This window comes from Pinus tabuliformis, chromosome X (genome assembly GCF_031772625.1).
Source record: "Pinus tabuliformis cultivar Carrire ecotype Pingquan chromosome X, CPIR1, whole genome shotgun sequence".
NCBI classification, from domain to species: domain Eukaryota; kingdom Viridiplantae; phylum Streptophyta; class Pinopsida; order Pinales; family Pinaceae; genus Pinus; species Pinus tabuliformis.
In genome coordinates this window covers 420648345-420672544 of record NC_142308.1, presented here as the reverse complement: position 1 = coordinate 420672544, position 24200 = coordinate 420648345, and the positions used below count along the sequence as shown (strand labels likewise).

The 24200-nt window shown below is 38.3% G+C and overlaps 1 pseudogene; it reads left to right on the top strand.

The window, feature by feature from the left end:
- The first annotated feature begins 1755 nt into the window (after positions 1 to 1755).
- LOC149140361 (alcohol dehydrogenase 1-like) lies at positions 1756 to 19880 on the top strand (annotated as a pseudogene).
- Positions 19881 to 24200: the final 4320 nt, after the last annotated feature.

Below are 24200 nucleotides of genomic sequence, written 5' to 3'. Positions count from 1 at the left end.
TAATGTTACTTTAAAAATAAATATCTGCCATAAATAAAATACTTCACTTTTCATCTTTAATTTACATTAGACTTTATATGGTGAAAAAAAAAAAAAAAAAAAATTAGTATGAGGGATATATGTAATTTCTTCATTGAGTTGAGATCTAATGCAGATATTATGCTAGAAATATATAAAGTAACATAATGTAATGTAAACATTTTAACAAGGTAAAAATAAAATAAAAATAACCCTATAAAAGTTAAAAAATAAAAAAATAAAAATGACCCATGGTTTTAAGAATCCATGGTGGTGACCCATGTTATTCATGTGGAATATAACCTATTTCATGAGGAAATTAAACTAGACTAAATCAATCTTAGTTTGATGTGATATTAGGAAAAATGTAATTATTGCATTTTATCTAATATTTTTGCCAAACTCCGTTCACTTTTTACTAAGTTATATTGGTTAAAATATAATATTATAATATTAAATTTTACCCAATATTTGCTCTCAACTCGTCCACTTCTTATTGCAATTTTTCTTTATATTTGAAGTTTAAAAGTAAACAAACTCAACTATAAAATTAGGAGTGAGGGGAAATATTGACTAAATTGTAATATTTATGTTGAAGTGTGATCCCAAATATTAAGTAAAATGTAATAATATTACATTTTAATTAGTATTTCCCCCCACCCGAAGCTATTATATTTTATCCAAGATTTCTTCTCACCCAATTCACTTTTTATTAAAAAATTCTTTATATTTAAGGTTCATAATTAAAAATAATTCCTATGTAAACATTTGATCCCATATAATAGAGATGTTGTAATCTTTAACATTGTGACTTGATAAAAATAAATAATTATATTTATAATTAATTATAATTAATAATTAAATTAGTATAGATCCATCTTAAATCTTACCAAGATGTAAATTTCTTTTAAAATGAAAATAAATTTAATTCCTCTTAAACAAACTTGATAAATCCCTATTAAAATAAATCTATGCTGTCTTAATCCAAATTATACAAAAATATCTATAAAATAAACTTTTATAAATAATAATATATTTTTAAAAAACTTTTATTTTTAGAGTTATCAGAATTTCATAAATTTAATTTTATTTTTTAGTTATTATATTTAAATTTGAAAAAAAATAATAAATTTGTAAAATTTTGATAAAATCAATGATAAGTTGTATTTTAATTGAAATTGAGCTATCCCATTTTTATTAATGAAATTATATTTTTTTGGGCCATTTAAAACGTAGTTCAAACTTATAAGTTAAAAGATATAACTGAATGGAAAATCCAAGCATATAAGAGTTCGACCGACTAAGGCATTACGAATTGCCCCGAAAAACCTGAAACCACCAAAGGTTAAAAGTGGACCTTTATCGTCGCATAAGCTTTTCCGGAGAAGTATGGAGTGTAGAGCAGTTAATTGGAAAAACGCAAACGCAGACTCGGATTTCATAGATATGGCTGATAAGTAAAGCCATGGACTCCATAAATATCTCAGATAACTATGCCCTCATTAATTCAAACAAATGACATAGAGGTTTATCCCGACCAATATGGCATGCCTGGTTTCGCAACGCCTTCACCGCATTCGATTATCAGTGTTTCTAGGGAAGTGGGATATAAATTCAGGAACCATATCTGCCTTCAGCAGCAACGCAAGAGGGAAGGCTTTGCTTGTTCAGAATAATACTACCAGGCCAGGTTATTATCACTTATTGTGAGAAAATACCGTTTGCACATAAAGGAAAATGGCGAGCTCTACTGCAGGCCAGGTTATCAAATGCAAAGGTAACTACTTCAGTTCAGTGCAAGGAGTCGTGGTCACATTCTATTTCTTTCATGTATATCATTTCAGGGAAAAATTGATTTTCAAGGTTAAGATGGATTTATGCACACTATATCTGTGTTATTTGAAATCTGATGTATTTTGATATTTGTACTTTTTTTGCAGCTGCTGTTGCATGGGTAGCAGGAGAGCCTCTGAATATTGAAGAAGTGGAGGTGGCTTCCCCACAGGCAAAGGAAGAGAGAATCAAAATTCATTATATTGCCTTGTGTCATACAGAGTTTTTTTTCTGGGAAGCAAAGGTATGCTTTATTATTAGAACTAAACTTATTAAACATCAATACAAATTAAAGTCTGGATATGTGACATACCCCTGCACTGTATGATGCATTAGCTTGTCTTTATACAATTAGATCACTATAAAGATTGATTATTACATATTCTTAAGAGTGAAATTAAATGACTGATACTCACACTGCTTTGGTTGCAGGGCCAAACTCCTCTCTTTCCCTGCATTTTGGGACATGAAGCATATGTTGGTAGAATGGGAGAAAAAAATAGGAGAAAAAACAACAAAGAAACCACAAAAGAATGACCAAGACACGAAACTGAATAAAAAACTGAATTTGAATTTGTTATTCAACAATGAATTTCCGCACACTACATTTCATGGGCATTTGTTTCTTTTATATCATCGACCGTCGTTACATAACTAATATTTCAGTATAAAACTGTAAAAACTGTCTAGTTACATTTTACCCAAAGTTACTACTAATTCGTTGTCAAACTAACAAACTCCACCTTGACAACAATTTTCCTAATTTCTTGCCCATGCCCATTCATCATCTTTTCTGCAAGCCAAGAGAAGCTAAACACCACCGCAGCTTCTCTATTGTAACTGGCTTTGTGAACATATCTGCACAATTCTCTCGCGTATGGACCTTTTGAAGAGCTACTTTTTCGCCATCGATCACATGTCTCAGAAAATGATACCTTACATCAATGTGCTTGGTTCTGCTGTGATAAGCAGGATTTGTAGCCAAGTGAATAGCGCTTTGAATGTCACAAAGTACATTCACTTTCTCTTGCGTCCTTCCAATCTCATCGAGCAGACCCTTTAACCAGATTGCTTCTTTACTGGCATCTGAAGCAGCTATATATTCAGCTTTGGCAGTGGACAATGCAACTGTTTCTTGAAGCTTTGACATCCAACTAATTGCTCCACCGTTAAAGACGATGCAATGGTCACTTGTGCCTCTTAGATATCGAAGCACCCATTTCACTGCTTGCCAATGTTCTTTACCTGGATTTGCCATGAACCTGCTGACAACTCCAACTGCATGTGAAATGTCAGGTCGTGTAGATACCATCGCATACATTAAGTTGCCTACAGCGTTTGCATATGGTACATGAGACATATACTGCTTTTCTTCATCAGCTCTAGGACTCAAAACCGAAGAAAGCTTAAAATGGGAAGCTAAAGGAACATTCACAGGTTTCACATTATTCATAGAGAACTTTTCAAGTACCTTCTCCACATACTTCTGTTGTGACAACCAAAGCTTACCATTTTTCCTGTCTCTGTGTATCTCCATGCCCAAGATATGTTTTGCTGCTCCAAGATCCTTCATATCAAACGTCCTAGAGAGTTGAGCCTTTAACCTGTGGATCTCTTCCATGCTTTTGCTTGCAATAAGCATATCGTCAACATACAAAGCTAAGATAATGAATATGCCATTGAAACTTTTGAAGTACACACAATGATCATACTCACTTCTTATAAAGTTCTGGCTCACCATGAAGGAATCAAACTTCTTGTACCATTGTCTGGGAGACTGCCTCAGACCATACAATGATTTTCTGAGCTTGCATACTAATCTTCTGCTACGACCTCGTACAAAACCTTCTGGTTGTTCCATATATATCTCTTCGTTCAAATCACCATGTAGAAAAGTTGTTTTAACATCTAACTGTTTTAACTCAAGATTAAGCAACGCAGTTAGTGCCAACACAGTACGTATAGAAACAAGTTTTACAACTGGAGAAAAAATCTCATGAAAGTCTATACCTTCAACCTGAGAATACCCTTTCGCTACCAGTCGCGCCTTATACCTTTCAATACTACCATCAACTTTCCGTTTCAGCTTGAAGACCCATTTACATCCAACAACACTTCTCCCTTCAGGAAGCTCTACAAGATCCCAGGTATTGTTCTTGGCTAAGGAGTCTATTTCTTCTTCCATAGCCATTTTGCATTTCTTGCTATCTGTATCATCTACTGCTTCTTGATAACAAGAAGGTTCCCCATCTTCAGTAATCAAAGCAAAAGATGAAGCAGAATCTTCATACCTTTTGGGAGTTTTCCTTTCCCTTGTAGACCTTCTCAGAGCGACTGGTTGCTGAACTGGTTCAGAAACTTGCACTGGTTCAGAAGCTTCAATGGCTTCCTTTGTGTCTTCAACACCTTTTTCTTCAGAAGTCTCTAGCCTCCAACTGAACTCGTTGACTCGACGATACCTGTTCCTGTTCAATTCTTTCAACATTTGATTTTAACAAAGAGGATTCATCAAATGTTACATCTCTATTAATGACTATCTTCTGCAATGTAGGATCCCACAACCTATATCCTTTCACTGCATAGTCATACCCAACAAAGACATAACATTTCGACTTTGGATCTAATTTTGAACGCTGATTTTTCGGAATAAGAGAATAAGCATCACAGCCAAATATCCTCAAATGTGAATAGTCACAAGACTGACCTGTCCAAACTTCTTCAGGAATTTTACAATCAATTGTTACTGAAGGTGATCTGTTAACTAAATAACAAGCAGTAGATATTGCTTCTGCCCACAACTCCTTTTGCAAGTTAGCATTGCTGATCATGCTTCTGGCTCTTTCCATAAGAGTCTGATTTATACACTCAGCAACACCATTTTGCTGAGGAGTATAAACAGCGGTTTTGTGTCTAACAATGCCCTCATCCTTACAGTATTGTTCAAATTCAACAGAAGTGAACTCACCACCATTGTCAGTTCCTAGACATTTAATAGATTTGCCTGTTCTTTTCTCTACCATTACTTTAAATTGTTTAAAGACATTTAATACATCAACTTTCCTTTTTAGCATATAGAACCAAACTCTACGGGAGTAATCATCAATGAACGTTAAAAAATACAATGCACCTCCATATGACACAACAGGGGAAGGCCCCCACAGATCAGAATGAATGTAGTCTAAAACATCTTTACTATTATGATTTCCAACTTTAAATCTCTGTTTACACTGTTTTCCATACACAATTTTTACAGAAATCTAAACTCAAAGATTTCAGACCGGGAAGAGATTTGCGTTTCATCAGTATATGAAGACCTTTCTCGCTCATATGACCCAATCGCTGATGCCACAGACGAGTACTTGCTTCTTCCTTTTCTGACGCAACCGCTGCTTCACTGACCTGAGTACTTCCTTTTAACCTGTAAAGATTTCCGACCTTTTCTGCCTTCATAACCACAAGGGCTCCTTTAAAAACTTTCAAGACGCCATCCTGACCTGTAAACTTATAACCATCTGAATCCAACACTCCCAAAGAGATTAAATTTTTCTTCAAATCAGGTACATGTCTAACACTAGTTAATGTCCTAACTGTGTTATCATACATCTTAATTCTGATATCTCCCATCCCAACACTTTGACATGACACATTGTTACCCATAAACACAGAACTATCGTTTACATTTTCATACGAGGTAAACCAATTTCTATGTGGGCACATGTGATGCAAAGCACCAGAGTCTAACAGCCAGCTATCAAAACTCTGAGAGACATTACATTCAGGTGAAGTTTCATCTATCATACATAATTCTTCAGCAGATAAAACTTCGTCTATCATACCTGATGTTAGCGCTTGAGATTTCACCCTAGGCTGAGGAAGGTAAACCTTCAAGACAACATCAAACCATTTCACCTCGTAGCTAGCCCTACGGGGTATGAGAAGGCTCTCTCTGGTCAAACTCGGTGGATTTTTCAATAGGATGAGCTGACCAATCAAAGGTAACACTGATATTAGGCTAGTAAACTGATAAGGAGGGTTGATTTAAAGTTTTTGGGGGTTTTTGGTGGCAATTGGAGGGAGTGCAATTCAGGGTGCGGGGATTGAGCTCAGGTTTTGCAGGTAGGTCTTTGGGGCAAGGTAGGAGTTTGTGCTGATGTCTTTAGCTGAGATGGATGACCAAGGAAGAAAAAAGAGAAGCTAAAGAGGGCAAACAAATGACTTTGAATCCTCTCTAGACAGTGGAAAACATAAACATTAAACAAATTTGAAAGCTGAGCATGGCAAGCATGAATTCAAACTTTATCACTTCATTTGTTTAATAAGCTACAGTAAAGAAAGAGATGGGACACATAAACACACTTACAATTACAATAAGAGAACACACCATCAACACAAGAGTCCACAAGAATCCCAATGATGTCTGCAAAACCCTGGTCTTCCTTTTCCTCAAATTGCAGAGATACAAGTAAAATATACAATAGAAGCTTCTCCCTCAAGAGTCCAACCATGAAAATGAGCAAGAGAAGGCATAATATAGATGATCTAACTCCTTTCCCCACCTCTAGGGGTCGAGCTCAGCTTCCTAGGAGCTGTTTCAACTAATTCTAAACTGAGCACTAGATAATAGGCAGTCAAAACAACTTGCCTCTAAAACTTAGGAAACCTATCCATGCATTAAATATTTACCATTTACATCAAAGAATCTTCTAGAAGTGATGAGGGAGAGTAAAAGTATCTAAGTGCCATGAAAATTACACAAAAATCCATCATTTACATGCCCAAAACATTAAACCAAGTGAAAATAGTGTTTTTCTGGCCGAACTGGTCAAAACAGGCAAAATTTCCTGACTGGTCGCGCACATTCACAGCTCTGTCTGAGGGCCTTCCCGGTGTCCAAATCAGGTGCAAGATAGCTCGTTGGAAAGGCCTGCGAGTCTACTTTCCAACCCCACCAGAATTTTTGAATTTAGAGTTGATTTGGCCCCTCAAAAGTCATTTCTCCCAAGACAGCTTTCTGCAACTCAAAATAGGGGCAGAAAGTCAAAATTTGCATGTATTTTGAGTTTTTGGAAACCTAAATCTCCATAAAATCTGAAACCCATCCATAGGCAAGTGTATTTTCGCATGACAATTCCAAAAATGCAAAGTTTTCCCCGTTCTGAGTTGTCCCCATGACTGGTCGCGGGCGGGGTGAGACGAGTCAAATGGCCAAAACCTGTAAAATTCCCACAAATGCCAAAAATGCTTCAAAACTCTCAAAATTTCTTGTGCCAGCTGCTAGGAAGATGCTAATGAGTATCATGGTGAGTGAGAGAGGCCTCGGCCAAGATACGGAGTGGATTAGTCTTTTTCTTTCTCCTGCGGACCTCGGACAACCTCCTCTGGAATATCTTCATCTTTGCCTTGCAAACATGCATCCTCGCCCAGTAGTGGTTTTTCATGTTCCTTAGCAGCCTCTTGTCCTGGTTGGCCTTCTCCAACAGCCTCTCCAAGCGAGCATTCTCCTGAATGAGCAAAGACTCTTGGTCAGCCGGCAATGGGTCACCGGGCCTCCTACGGTTGATGACTCGGTCACTTCGAATCCTCCACAGCTCATCAAGCTCCTTTTCATCCTCTGTACCTCAACCTCTGTAGAAGATGAATGGTCATCACTTTGCTCACAGGTTTCGCCTTTCAATGTACATCATAAGGCAGTCCTCTGTTTTTCAAGGGATTCATGTACATTTTATGCTAAGGGGAACAAGGGATTCATTTACATTTTGTCAAAAGGAAAAAAGGATTTTATTTCAACAAGGGAATTAGGGGATAGAAGGGAAAAGGGAAAATAGAGTTGGTTGTTTTTTTTGGGACACACAGCAACATTCCTTTTATCACATATACATAGCAATATTTTCTTTGCTTTTGTTTATATACACAGCCACATTTTGTTTATTTTTGCTGTGTGTATTTTTATATCTCAATGGGAGTATTAGGGTTTTGTAATATGTTTGAGGGAGGGGTAGGGTTTAGATATTAGGGGATGGGGAAATTTAGACTTCTTTGCAAATAATAAAAGTAGAGACATAGCATGACTTTTGTGAAGAAAAAGGGGAACAAGGGAGGGCATCAAATGGGACCATGAAAACCTTGAAACAAACATCAAACCCTAGCATTCTGCCTACATTTACAAACAGCTACCAATGTCTTCTTTCCTTACATTCTTGGAGGTATAATCACAAGCATGAGGATCCACAACCACCATCAACCAACAAAACAATTTGTAGAGAGCCTACCTCAACCCAATTTGCAAGTTTGAAGGAGATTTGAGTGAGTTGGAGGTGAATTTGGCACTTACAGCTCAACTGGTCGTGCACCTCCCAACAGGTCGCGCACGTTGTAATTTAACACTACAGGAGAGCCTCTGACTGGTCGCGCACCTCCCAACAGGTCGCGCACGTTCACATCCTTGTTTGAGGGCCTTCCCGGTGTCGGAATCGGGCGCAGGATAGCTCGTTGAAAAGGTCTTTGAGTCTAATTTCCAACCCAAGTGGAATTTTTCAATTAGGAGTTGATGTGACCCATAAAAAATCAAATCTCCCAAGACTGGTCAAAAAGTGCCCAATGAGGCTGCCTCAAGGAAGAGTGCTGTTGCAGTCAACTTTTGAATACCTTCCTCAACCCCAAATTGAGTTCATGATAGCTCATTGGAAAGCTCTTTGTGTCTAGTTATCATTTTACCCATCGAGCAAGTCATTTGGTTAACCAAGCTAGGAGAAAACTTGATTTTCCCAAGGTCACTTCAGAGGTGCTTTTGATTCTCCTGAGGCAACGGTATTCTTGACATTTCTCTCAAACCATGACACCTGTGCAAAAAGTGAAGGAGGTTTCTCTTCCTTGGCATGTTTTGGACAAAAATCTCTCTCAGTTTTGCAAAATTCATCTTTGATTGCTCAGAACCATCATTTTAGTGAAACTTGCCCCGATGTGTGGAACGAGGAATTTGGTCGAAATGAAGCGGAATGAAGGGGATAGGGGGCTTCTAAATTCTTCGGGAAATTTGTGGAAGTAGGGAGGGCTGTTAGGAAGTAGGGAAAAGTGGAATCTCGGAGATTTAGTGAGAGGAAGGGGTCCAAAAGGGCGAAACACAGGCCCAACCTAGAAAATTGCCAAGTTGTAGCTAGAAACTAGGGTTTGTGCAAAAATGAGGAATTTGGGGGATCTGAGTGTTGGGAAGTGTTTGATAAGGTACATTAAGGATAGGGGAAGGTGTATGAACATCAGGAAACAAGTTTTGCCAGTGATTTGGCCGCCCAAGAGAAATTGCCATCAAAACCCTAGGAGAGGGAAATGACCTTGCCTAGGAGCAACTGAAGCATGAACAAGTTGTAAAAAGACTCATTTGACACTGACATGATAATGACAACCCTCTGAATGATGATAGGCTCAGCTGAATGATGACATGGACTGACATTTGGGCAAACCCTAGACCTAATGCCTAGTGACCAAATTTTGCTTGAAGACTCACTGAAATGACAAAATTTGACCTTGACACTCTGAGATCACTTTGTAAGAGCGTATTTGATCACTGTAGGAAGGCTGGAAAGACTAACACTAACATTGGCTCCAATGGGGATGGTAGCTCCTTGGAGGTGCCAAGAACCTTAGACCTCTGGGAGAGCAGACCAGTGCCTTACAATCATTGGGCAATGGAGTCAAAAACTCAAGCTGAAATGCATGACTGAAAACAGAGGACTTAACAACACAAATTGACTCTCACTCAACTAAAAACTGACTCGATACTTAAACACAACCGACAAACTGAAAATGATGCTCAAAGGGGAGCTTATTCATCACAACCTACTCTAACAGTTTCATACATCACCTGGTCAAGTGAAATGAAACAACCAATGTAACCAAGCAAGTATCCGATCTGCTGTTCGAATTCTCCACAAGTGCTCACTTATGAACAACAAGAGAGAACTACTGAAAGGAAACTCTGATGGGAACTTAGAAACAGATCCGTTGAATGATATGAACTCTCTATCCGCCTCCAAAAACACTGCATAAGGATCTTGAAATGCAAGCACACTGGAACTTAGCTCATCCAATGGATTACTCCTCTTTTCCTCATACCATGCATGCAAATTTTGATCTCAGCCTTGTGACGAGACGTCTGCTGAAAATGACAAAGAAACCGGCTGTCGGATCAAGTTCATATCAGCACATTTTTCAAGCTCACACATATTAAATGGAGAAAGACTTTGACTGCAAACCTCATCCAAAACATCAGCTATTGGATCATGAAAAATTTGAAAAGACTGCTGCAATCCCATTTCTATTGGTTCCATTGTGATTACATGATTGCCTACATGCTGCTCATCTTGTTCTTGAGAGATTTTACAAAAATTCTGCCTTATAAACTGAAATGCTTCGAAACAAAAGGGTATAGAATCTTCCTTCATCATCACATCATGTATTTCATCTTCCACAACTTCATCTATAATCTGACCTTCATCCTCAACATTAAAACTGAGTGATTGTTGATTTGTTATAGGCTTTTCATTTGAAGATGTACTATGCAATCGACCCTTCAAAAACTGAAATGATTCAAAACAGAATGGTACGGAGTCGCCTTGAATCATTAAATCAGCTGCAATTTGACAATCAATGGCTTTCGGGGGTTGCAAATCTGAATATGAGAAGTCTTGAACAAAGTTTTCATCGCGCTCAAGAGGATCCAAATCAAGACTAGTCAACAACGGATTTGTGATTGCATGGAAGTTGTCTCTGATGAACTGACATGAATCAAAACAAAAAGGCAAAGATCCTTCACTTACTTCAAGCTTTGCTACACTTTCCTCATCACTGTCATAGCTGATATATGATGGTTGATCATTGTATGTGAACTGCTGAAAATGAACTTCTTCCTCCCACAAACGAGCTGCTGATTTGTCTGCAAGATTAGCTTCTGTTTGGAGAACATAATCATCATCATACTGATCAAAACGAGGCAAATCATCACTATAAAACACATCATCAAGCATGCAGGTCATATCAACAGATCTCTCTTCTTCACAATGATCTATAAAACAATCACTATGACAACTGGGATCAGAAACAAAATGTTTTGGGTCAGCAACTTGTTCTTCTTCAATCAGCGAGCCATGAGTTTGAACATCATAATCATTCCTTGCGTTGATCTTGTCCATCATCTTTTCCACTGTACTTACCAAAATGTCAAGTTTCACCTCTAAAGATGTTGATTCGGCCGGATCTATGTTTTTCATCTCTTCTTCCTTCATTCTTGCCCTTCGGATCAGCAAATGAGCCTCTACATCTACTGCATTGTTCTGCATCTCGTGAAGTGTTGCAATATTCTTTTCTCTCAGCTGAAACTCCATCTCCGGATCAAAAGCACCCGGATAGTGCAAGAGAGAAGATCTAGGAGAAGGTCTTATATCAACTGGCATCGAATAATAAACTTGATTAAATCTGGCCGAAAACTGTTGTACTGTCTCACCTGGCAATCTTTTCAGCTGGTTATACTCTTCTACAATCAAGAAAAGGTTCTGCCCGATCATCCACCTGTCGAGAAAAACTTTGACAAACTGCTGGAAATCTGAGATGCTTGCATCAGGCAGGGATTTGAACCAACTCTTCACTTTGGCTTGCAAAGAAAGAGCAAAAAGCTTCATACTAACATCTTCATCATCGACTTCAAAAAGGTCAAGAAATAACTCAAAATTCTGCACATGTTGCTCAACGTTGACATCCTTACTTTCACCATCAAACCTCGGCAAGTATAGATCATAATTTTTGGGGAAAGCATGAAGAACAGGAGGTAAAACAAGAGGTTTATACCGATCTGGAAGTTTACAAGGTATAGGGGTATGTACAGCAGGTATAGGTTCATCACAAAATTCAGAAAAAGGATCTTGATTAAGCTCAAAGGCATGCAAATCTTTGGTATTCACAATCTTCGAAGGGAAAGAATCAACTGCAGGCCGAGGATCTCTTCTCAAATACAATATGCTTTGCAAAACAGTCTTGACATTCTTGGGAAAAGAGAAGAAATAATTTATGACAAAGAACAAAATGTCTTGGATAAAATTCCAACTTGAATACCTGATCTGTCCATGTTGTCCTTTCATGTTTCTGCCGGTCGGGATCATTCTCCAGTGGAGTCTTTGGATCTGGTCTCGAAACTGATTTAGAGTCGCCAATTGAATGATTTCAACCTGTCAAGTGTCTGATCGTTGTTCACCATCAACAATCAGATCTGAACTTGATACATGTACTGGGGTAAAGTGTCAATGAAGCGCTACGTTCACAAGCTCACGGAGATTGACTGAAGCAGCGTTTATCTACTAACGCTGATGTAAAACAAGAGCGTTTTCGAAGGCTACCTGGCGTAACTTCAGGCTCCGTCTAAGACTTACGAAATAACACGTCAATCCACAAACAAGTTTGTTCTCCCCAGTATGGTCGCCACTATGTTAGCGCTTGAGATTTCACCCTAGGCTGAGGAAGGTAAACCTTCAAGACAACATCAAACCATTTCACCTCGTAGCTAGCCCTACGGGGTATGAGAAGGCTCTCTCTGGTCAAACTCGGTGGATTTTTCAATAGGATGAGCTGACCAATCAAAGGTAACACTGATATTAAGCTAGTAAACTGATAAGGAGGGTTGATTTAAAGTTTTTGGGGTTTTTGGTGGCAATTGGAGGGAGTGCAATTCAGGGTGCGGGGATTGAGCTCAGGTTTTGCAGGTGGGTCTTTGGGGCAAGGTAGGAGTTTGTGTTGATGCCTTTAGCTGAGATTGACCAAGGAAGAAAAAGAGAAGCTAAAGAGGGCAAACAAATGACTTTGAATCCTCTCTAGACAGTGGAAAACATAAACATTAAACAAATTTGAAAGCTGAGCATGGCAAGCATGAATTCAAACTTTATCACTTCATTTGTTTAATAAGCTGCAGTAAAGAAAGAGATGGGACACATAAACACACTTACAATTACAATAAGAGAACACACCATCAACACAAGAGTCCACAAGAATCCCAATGATGTCTGCAAAACCCTGGTCTTCCTTTTCCTCAAATTGCAGAGATACAAGTAAAATATACAATAGAAGCTTCTCCCTCAAGAGTCCAACCATGAAAATGAGCAAGAGAAGGCATAATATAGATGATCTAACTCCTTTCCCCACCTCTAGGGGTCGAGCTCAGCTTCCTAGGAGCTGTTTCAACTAATTCTAAACTAAGCACTAGATAATAGGCAGTCAAAACAACTTGCCTCTAAAACTTAGGAAACCTATCCATGCATTAAATATTTACCATTTACATCAAAGAATCTTCTAGAAGTGATGAGGGAGAGTAAAAGTATCTAAGTGCCATGAAAATTACACAAAAATCCATCATTTACATGCCCAAAACATTAAACCAAGTGAAAACAGTGTTTTTCTGGCCGAACTGGTCAAAACAGGCAAAATTTCCTGACTGGTCGCGCACATCACTTTGACTGGTCGCGCACATTCACAGCTCTGTTTGAGGGCCTTCCCGGTGTCCAAATCAGGTGAAAGATAGCTCGTTGGAAAGGTCTGCGAGTCTACTTTCCAACCCCACCAGAATTTTTGAATTTGGAGTTGATTTGACCCCTCAAAAGTCATTTCTCCCAAGACAGCTTTCTGCAACTCAAAATAGGGGCAGAAAGTCAAAATTTGCATGTATTTTGAGCTTTTGGAAACCCAAATCTCCATAAAATCTGAAACCCATCCATAGGCAAGTGTATTTTTGCATGACAATTCCAAAAATGCAAATTTTTCCCCGTTCTGAGTTGCCCCCATGACTGGTCGCGCGCGGGGTGAGACGAGTCAAATGGCCAAAACCTGTAAAATTCCCACAAATGCCAAAAATGCTTCAAAACTCTCAAAATTTCTTGTGCCAGCTGCTAGGAAGATGCTAATGAGTATCATGGTGAGTGAGAGAGGCCTCGGCCAAGATACGGAGTGGATTAGTCTTTTTCTTTCTCTTGCGGGCCTCGGACAACCTCCTCTGGAATATCTTCATCTTTGCCTTGCAAACATGCATCCTCGCCCAGTAGTGGTTTTTCATGTTCCTTAGCAGCCTCTTGTCCTGGTTGGCCTTCTCCAACAGCCTCTCCAAGCGAGCATTCTCCTGAATGAGCAAAGACTCTTGGTCAGCCGGCAATGGGTCACCGGGCCTCCTACGGTTGATGACTCGGTCACTTCGAATCCTCCACAGCTCATCAAGCTCCTTTTCATCCTCTGTACCTCAACCTCTGTAGAAGATGAATGGTCATCACTTTGCTCACAGGTTTCGCCTTTCAATGTACATCATAAGGCAGTCCTCTGTTTTTCAAGGGATTCATGTACATTTTATGCTAAGGGGAACAAGGGATTCATTTACATTTTGTCAAAAGGAAAAAAAGATTTTATTTCAACAAGGGAATTAGGGGATAGAAGGGAAAAGGGAAAACAGAGTTGGTTGTTTTTTTTGGGACACACAGCAACATTCCTTTTATCACATATACATAGCAATATTTTCTTTGCTTTTGTTTATATACACAGCCACATTTTGTTTATTTTTGCTGTGTGTATTTTTATATCTCAATGGGAGTATTAGGGTTTTGTAATATGTTTGAGGGAGGGGTAGGGTTTAGATATTAGGGGATGGGGAAATTTAGACTTCTTTGCAAATAATAAAAGTAGAGACATAGCATGACTTTTGTGAAGAAAAAGGGGAACAAGGGAGGGCATCAAATGGGACCATGAAAACCTTGAAACAAACATCAAACCCTAGCATTCTGCCTACATTTACAAACAGCTACCAATGTCTTCTTTCCTTACATTCTTGGAGGTATAATCACAAGCATGAGGATCCACAACCACCATCAACCAACAAAACAATTTGTAGAGAGCCTACCTCAACCCAATTTGCAAGTTTGAAGGAGATTTGAGTGAGTTGGAGGTGAATTTGGCACTTACAGCTCAACTGGTCGCGCACCTCCCAACAGGTCGCGCACTTTGTAATTTAACACTACAGGAGAGCCTCTGACTGGTCGCGCACCTCCCAACAGGTCGCGCACGTTCACAGCCTTGTTTGAGGGCCTTCCTGGTGTCGGAATCGGGCGCAGGATAGCTCGTTGGAAAGGTATTTGAGTCTACTTTCCAACCCAAGTGGAATTTTTCAATTTGGAGTTGATTTGACCCCTCAAAAATCAAATCTCCCAAGACTGGTCAAAAAGTGCCCAATGAGGCTGCCTCAAGGAAGAGTGCTGTTGCAGTCAACTTTTGAATACCTTCCTCAACCCCAAATTGAGCTCATGATAGCTCATTGGAAAGATATTTGTGTCTAGTTATCATTTTACCCATCTAACAGGTTATTTGGTTAACCAAGCTAGGAGAAAACTTGATTTTCCCAAGGTCACTTCAGAGGTGCTTTTGATTCTCCTAAGGCAACGGTATTCTTGACATTTCTCTCAAACCATGACACCTGTGAAAAAAGTGAAGGAGGTTTCTCTTCCTTGGCATGTTTTGGACAAAAACCTCTCTCAGTTTTGTAAAATTCATCTTTGATTGCTCAGAACCATCATTTTAGTGAAACTTGCCCCGATGTGTGGAACGAGGAATTTGGTCGAAATGAAGCGGAATGAAGGGGATAGGGGGCTTCTAAATTCTTGGGGAAATTTGTGGAAGTAGGGAGGGCTGTTAGGAAGTAGGGGAAAGTGGAATCTCGGAGATTGAGTGAGAGGAAGGGGTCCAAAAGGGCGAAACACAGGCCCAACCTAGAAAATTGCCAAGTTGTAGCTAGAAACTAGGGTTTGTGCAAAAATGAGGAATTTGGGGGATCTGAGTGTTGGGAAGTGTTTGATAAGGTACATTAAGGATAGGGGAAGGTGTATGAACATCAGGAAACAAGTTTTGCCAGTGATTTGGCCGCCCAAGAAAAATTGCCATCAAAACCCTAGGAGAGGGAAATGACCTTGCCTAGGAGCAACTGAAGCATGAACAAGTTGTAAAAAGACTCATTTGACACTGACATGATAATGACAACCCTCTGAATGATGATAGGCTCAGCTGAATGATGACATGGACTGACATTTGGGCAAACCCTAGACCTAATGCCTAGTGACCAAATTTTGCTTGAAGACTCACTGAAATGACAAAATTTGACCTTGACACTCTGAGATCACTTTGTAAGAGCGTATTTGATCACTGTAGGAAGGCTGGAAAGACTGACACTAACACCTGAATCGACCTAATTCGCTTCGTTCTTCGGGTTTTCAGATTCCTTCCATTTCCAATAGTCCTTCTTCAAGTGTCCAACTTTACCGCAGTTCCAACATTTTGCCTTACACTTCTTGCCCTTCGATTTCGACCTGGAAGACCCCCTTGGTTTTTCTCCTCTTTCCTTTAAGCGTCCTCTAGCGACCATGGCTTCTGATGCAGCTGTTTCAGTGCTGAATTTCCTTCGTACTTCTTCAGACAGAAGAGCTCCCACGACTGATTCAAACTTCAAAGAATCAGCAGAGCTGAAACTAATTGAAGTTATAAAGTGATCCCATGATTCAGGCAAAGAACACAGTAAGGTTATGGCTTTATCTTCTTCCTGTATTTTGACTTCCATATCTGTTAATTGACAAATTAGTGTATTAAAAACATTCAAATGTTCTGCGACGCTTCAACCTTCTTTCATTCGAAGACTGTATAACTGTCGTTTCAGATAGATTCTATTAGTTAATGATTTTGTCATATAGAGGTTTTCAAGTTTTTCCCACAATCCTAATGTCGTAGTCTCTTCAACAATGTTGAAGAGAACTTCATCCGCTAGGCATAACCGGATGGTACTGAGAGCTCGGGCATCCAAGTCCTCCCAGTCTGAAGTAGTCATGGTTGCAGGTTTCTTAGTTACCCCATCCAATGCCTTGTGCAACCCTTATTGCACAAGCAAATCCTTAACCTTCAGTTTCCAAAGAGAAAAATTGCTTTTTCCGGTGAATTTCTCCACCTCGAATTTTGCATTCGACATCTTGGCCATTTTCTAAGACTTTCAATCTTCAGTCTAGGGTTTTAAAAAAAATATTTCAATTTTCTTCTTCCAAAAAAATATCCAATGCCAACAAAGGATTTCCAAGTTTTAACTCTCCCTACTTCAATTGCTGAATAATTTTTTTAGGGAAAAACCTCTATTTTTTTTTTTAAATTCAAAGAAAAACCCTTTTTTAAGAAAAACTTCTTTTCTCCTTTCCTTAAAAAAAAATTGTCTCCTTTTTTTTCTGACTTTCTCACATTCACCCCTTTAAACAAAAAATTCTTTAAATTAAAAAAATACCCGGATTTGGCAGCAACTTCGGCTCCTTCACGCAGGGCAGTCTTGCTCTTCACGCAGGATTTCAGCAACTTCCTCCACTGAACCGGCTCTTCTGGCTCAATCTGGCAATCTCAACTCGCACTGCAGGTTCTCACTCCGGGCAGCAATCTGACACTTCACGCAGGGACGCAGGGATAGGCTCTTTCATGGAGGCAGCAACTTCGGCTCCTTCACGCAGGGCAGTCTGGCTCTTCACGCAGGGTTTCAGCAACTTCCTCCACTGAACCGGCTCTTCATCACGCTGTCACCGCAGAGAGGAAAGAACAGCAATCTGCGTGCTGCACGCTCTGATCCACCGCAGGTGAATTACGCAGGTGCAAATTCACTTCTGCCAGACTCGGCTCCTCCTCACGCAGATACAGCTCGGCCCTTTTTAATAAGTAGCAATCTGGCTCTTCACGCATTCAACGCACAGCCGCCCTTTCACGCCTCGCTGGTCTTCACACAGCAAAAAAAAAAACTTGGACTCACGCCTTCAACGCACAGATGCTTTTCTTCAACGCCCAGGCTCACCGCCCTCGGTGCTCTGATACCACTTGTTGGTAGAATGGGAGAAAAAATAGGAGAAGAAACAACAAAGAAACCACAAAAGAATGACCAAGACACGAAACTGAATAAAAAACTGCATTGGAATTTGTTATTCAACAATGAATCTCCGCACATTACATTTCATGGGCATTTGTTTCTTTTATATCATCGACCGTCGTTACATAACTAATATTTCAGTATAAAACTGTAAAAACTGTCTAGTTACATTTTACCCAAAGTTACTACTAATTCGTTGTCAAACTAATAGCATCTGGGTATGCACTTTGTTTATTATTCAATAAAATTAATTAGTCATACTAGTAGGCATGCAGAATTTCACAAGGGAAAAAAGGGACAGAAACTTTGTGATTTATTGCGCACTAACTATAGGTTGGTTGACACAGTATTGTTGAGAGTGTTTGGAGAAGGGGTGACTGACCTCAAGGAGGGTGACACTGTGCTTCCTGTATTTACTGGAGAATGTGGAGAGTGCAGACACTGCAAGTCAGAGGAGAGCAACATGTGTGATCTGCTAAGGGTCAGTACAGAGAGAGGGGTTATGATAAGTGATGGAAAAACAAGGTTTTCAAAAGATGGGAAACGGATTTACCACTTCCTTGGTAAGTCGACTTTCAGCGAGTACACTGTTGCTCATGTCGGTTGTGTTGCCAAAATTAATCCGGAGGCCCCTCTTGACAAAAGTCTGTGTTCTGAGTTGTGGTGCCTCAACAGGTAAATTACTTCCTGCGAACTTCTAAATGTAATTGGTTGATGATTGTGAAACCCATGATTGTTTTCTAGATTAGAAATCTCATTCAAAATTCGTTTTGCTGTGGATTCAGGGATGGGTGCGGCTTTGAATGTAGCCAAACCCAAGAAGGGTTCAACAGTAGCAGCATTTGGCTTAGGCGCTGTTGGACTTGGTGTAAGTAGTGAAGACAAGTGTTCTCTCTTCATGTTCATGTCAATACACTTAATTTTACAGTCATCAGTGGATTATAATGATTATTTAACAGTCCAGCACCGTTCCTGAATATTTTGGGACCAATATCATGAGTTTACTCTTTAGTTTTCTATTACACATCTTATTTGGGTTAATCTATGCAGGCTGCTGAAGGGGCAAGAATTGCAGGAGCTTATTTGGGTTAAACAGTGACAGATTTGAAAAAGGTTGAAAATTGCCCATTTCCTTCATCTGTTAATCAATGTATATATGTTAAATTGTCCATTTCCATCATTTGTGAATCAGTGTGTATATGTTTGACTGAAGAATTTCCTTTCCTTTCTAATTTTTGTTGATCCTTTTACGGCAAAACTCTTTGGTGTAACGGAATTTATAAACTCACTGGACTACGACAAGCCTATTCAAGAGGTCGCTTAGTTTATATTAATTAACTTTTTAAAGCTGAATACAGTTTTACCTTGCCTTGCAAGAACTGCTGATTAAATTCTTTTATAGGTTATTGCTGAGAAAACTGATGGAGGGGTGGACTACAGTATCGAGTGCACAGCGAATGTTAAGGCCATGATTCAAGCCTTGGAATCCTGCCATGACGTATTTACTTTGCCTTTCCTTCCCTTCTGAAATTGTAAATATACGCTCAGCTTTAGCAGCTACATGCAAATGCATATGCTGATCAAATGGGTATCTGTTTGTTCAGGGTTGGGGTGTCCTTCATTCAGACGAAGTCTTTCAAACCAGTCCCTTGAATTTTCTCACTGAGACTCGAGAGGACATTGAAAGGAACTTTCTATGGGTACTATAAGCCCCGTTCTGATCTGCCAGGGCTTGTAGAATTGTATATGGACAAGGTAAGGCTCCTGTCATCTATTTATGACACTTATAAGATGGAAAATTTAAGTCATTGATGATTAATTTATTTGCTTAGATTTTCTGATAGAAATGGCTCTCTCAGACCATGCCTGCTGATTTCTTTCCTAGTAGATAGCTCTACTCTGTGAATCTTCATTTAATAAGTTTTTTTAACCTGAGTTCCTTTCCTGGTTTATATTTTGCAGAAGCTTGAACTGGAGAAATTTATTACACGAGGTTTCATTTGCCGATATCAATAAGTCATTTGATTATATGATGAAAGGAGAGAGTCTGAGATGCAACATTAATCTGACTGGCAATTGAAGAAGAAGTGTGGAAAATAAGAATTTTGAAGATTTGTCATTGTAATGGAGACTTCATACTGGAATTTTAGAATTTTCAATAATAGTGATATTTAAGTATGGGGGATTTACGCAGTGCATTATATTAGTCATTTTTGGGATTCAACTGCGTTAAGTAAGTCATTCAAACGTATGACCATTTCCATGAGAGGTAGTCATAACTGACTAATTTCTCATGATTTTTGAATAGTTCACTTAGCACTCATTGCATCGGGTGATGCTCACAGGGGTGAAGAAGTGGGATTGAAACTAGTGAAATGTGGAGAACGAATCACATAGCATCAATCATCACTTCCGGGGCTTGCACCCGGTAACCAGGACTTCCCAGGAGGTCACCCATCCCAGAACTCCTCTGGCTCAAGCGCGCTTAACTGTGGAGTTTTCCCCACAATCAAGCCCACTTAGCTTGCTTAAATTCAAAAAGAGTCAAGGGATCTCTACTTGAATGGTTCATGAGGCACAATACTTGCTAAGGTTTTGCAAATGGGGTAGCAAGCTAAGTGGGCTTGATTGTGGGGAAAACTCCACAGTTAAGCGCGCTTGAGCCAGAGGAGTTCTGGGATGGGTGACCTCCTGGGAAGTCCTGGTTACCGGGTGCAAGCCCCGGAAGTGATGATTGATGCTATGTGATTCGTTCTCCACATTTCACTAGTTTCAATCCCACTTCTTCACCCCTGTGAGCATCACCCGATGCAATGAGTGCTAAGTGAACTATTCAAAAATCATGAGAAATTAGTCAGTTATGACTACCTCTCATGGAAATGGTCATACGTTTGAATGACTTACTTAACGCAGTTGAATCCCAAAAATGACTAATATAATGCACTGCGTAAATCCCCCATACTTAAATTCAAAAAGAGTCAAGGGATCTCTACTTGAATGGTTCATGAGGCACAATACTTGCTAAGGTTTTGCAAATGGGGTAGCAAGCTAAGTGGGCTTGATTGTGGGGAAAACTCCACAGTTAAGCGCGCTTGAGCCAGAGGAGTTCTGGGATGGGTGACCTCCTGGGAAGTCCTGGTTACCGGGTGCAAGCCCCGGAAGTGATGATTGATGCTATGTGATTCGTTCTCCACATTTCACTAGTTTCAATCCCACTTCTTCACCCCTGTGAGCATCACCCGATGCAATGAGTGCTAAGTGAACTATTCAAAAATCATGAGAAATTAGTCAGTTATGACTACCTCTCATGGAAATGGTCATACGTTTGAATGACTTACTTAACGCAGTTGAATCCCAAAAATGACTAATAGTGATATTGTCATAATGAAACAAATTGGATTTGTGGAAAGTTGAAAATGTGTTTTTATGAAAAATTAATTTTGGAATGGTGTTCTATGCATTCAATACATAAAAGGGCTTGAAGCAGAATTTTGAAACAATCTGTGTTATAATTTTAAAAATTTAGACTTTTCTAATTGTTATGGAGAATTTATATTGACAATTTTGGAATTTTGAATGGTTGATATTATAACAAATTCAAATGAGTTTGGAAAGTTGAAGAATTGTTTTTTGAAAAATTAAATTTGAAATTGTGAAATTTTTAAAATTTGTTATAATGAGGAATCAAAATTATCACATGTAACAATTATTATTGTATTATTGTAGTATTATAAAATACAATAAAAATAATATATATATATATATAGATTTTATAACAAATTCAAATGAGTTATATACAGTATTAGAAATGTAAAATATAATAAAAATTATATATATATATATATATATATAGATTTTATAACAAATTCAAATGAGTTTGGAAAGGTGAAGAATTGTGAGTTTGCAAAGTTGAAGAATTGTTTTTATGAAAAATTAAATTTGAAACTTTGAAGATTTGTTAGAATGAGAAATCAAAATTATCACTTGTAACAACAATTATTGTTGTAATTTCATATACATTGATATATATATATATATATATATATATATATATATATAAAAGAAATAATTTATCATTTCAATTGAAAGCATATAAAGAGAACTTATACAAACAACTCACTCTGCCACCCACATAACATAAAAATCAATCTATGAAGAAACCAAAATCTTAATTTTTTCAAATGTTACTGGTATTCTTTTGAAAATGTTGGGCTGTAATATTTCATTGCTACCATTCAAAGTGTTTAACATTTGCAACAAAAAGACGCCTAAGAAAATTTCTATCCTATCAATAAACCATTTTTGCAAAAAATTAAACTTGTCTTTTTCCAAATGAGTGGTTAATACATCCATCAACATTTTTTTCCCACTTCACAAAATCACATTTCCAACACCTCTTATTTTTTCTTAACAAAGTGATATTATAATTCTATGTGATTGGTTCTCAAATGACACGTAAGATTTTTCACTATTTCAATGTAAGCTTGAGTGTCTTACTACACAATAACCCCTTGATGTATACTACTGTATAATAAAGCAATAATTGGATGCAAATATTTGATCATTCACATTCTTTCCCAATCATTTCAATGCATCATTCAAACTCTCCTGGACTATAATAGCCAGGTTTTAAATAGTGCTATTGTTTTATAGGGTTTGAGGATGTACCCTAAATATGTTTTTATTTTATGTCCCCATATCCTAGAAAGGGGTGGAACATTGTTTTGAAGTTTCTTCAATATATCTTATAACTTTATTGATTGTCAATGTTATAGTTATAGACTTAAAGGAAAAATAAATTGGCTCAATGGAATTAAACAAAAACATTGTTTGGTATTATTCATATTATAACTTGCGAATTGCATGCACATATAGCACTTAGGTCATTGCATGTAGCTCAACTAACATATTTGGACACATGTCCTTCAACATTTTCACACCATTTTTAATTAGAGTTGCACTTGACTTGCATTCGTCGAAACCTTCAAAGAATCTTTACTATTGTTTTTTTGGCACAAGTGAATATGTCGATTCACTATATATTTTCACTTCAATATCAACATAAGAATGGATCTCACCACAGTTGACCATATACAATGAAATGGTCATGTTGGATTTCACTTTGAACAATATTGACAAACATTTACAAAATATGATAGGATCATCTGCATACACTATTAGGATTTAGAATATCTAACACATATCAATGTAAACACTTGGGTCAACAAGAAAATTATCAAATCATTGCTCCGCCATGTGCCCATTGATCGTTCGGTACTAAGCTTGAGAATATTTCTTTAAACCATACAAAGGCTACTATATCCTACAAACCAAATGTTCTCTACGCGATCTCACATAGAAGGCTTATGTTGCTCTATGTATATGTTTTCCAACTCTCCATTGAGGAAATATGTGTTTTGATCTGGATTGGATAATTATATTTTTTTTGCATCCATATTGTAGCTTTTAGATTGGAAAAAGTTAAGGAATAAACTTGCAAGACCATTTTTACCAGTGGGTCTCGGTTTGGTAAATTGAGGTTTGAAATCTTTTGGAAGCAATTTGAGGCATCAAACATAATTTTTTTAGGACAAAAATTTGTTGTTTATGTGCGGAACATTTTTGCGATATTCTACACACACACACACACACACATATATATATATATATATATATATTTCCAGTGACTCAAAAATCACTTGTTAAGTTATGGTATGTTCTATGCTTATAATAGTTTACTTCTTTTTCTTATTATATTCCACAGATTAGCAATCACATGTACATAAAGTAAAGTGTAGATAGAACATTAAATGATCAACAGAAAACAAACCAAAGACAAGAGACACAAGATGTGGTGGCTAGCCAAGGACAAACCCCACAATGTGTGGGGAAACCCTTTGATCAAATCTTCTTTTATCTTCAATAATTCAGCAGAGAGAAATAGTACAATAAATCTTATTCATATCAGCAATAGCAAACCCTATATCAGCAACATCAGCATTAGCGGCTTCATTATCAAACTAGGGCAGACGATATCTCACAAACCGATCGTCGGATTGACTTCATTCCACCACCAAAAGTTGTGACTTCCAGAGGAGGCTCAGATGAAACTACAACGTAGTTCAGATGAGGAGATCTTCTAGGCCATGCAGGTAAATCTTTACTTCTGCAGTTGCAGCTTCAGTTTTAGCAGTTTCCGGCTTCAAACTAGGGCAGCCGATATCTTGCAAACTGTTCGTCGGATTGACTTCATTCCACCACCAAAAGTTGTGACTTTCAGAGGAGGTTCAGATGACCCTACAACGCAGTTCAGATGAGGAGATATTTTAGGCCATGCAAATCAATCTTTACTTCTACAGTTGCAACTTCAGTTTCAGTAGTTTCTGGCTTCAAACTAGGG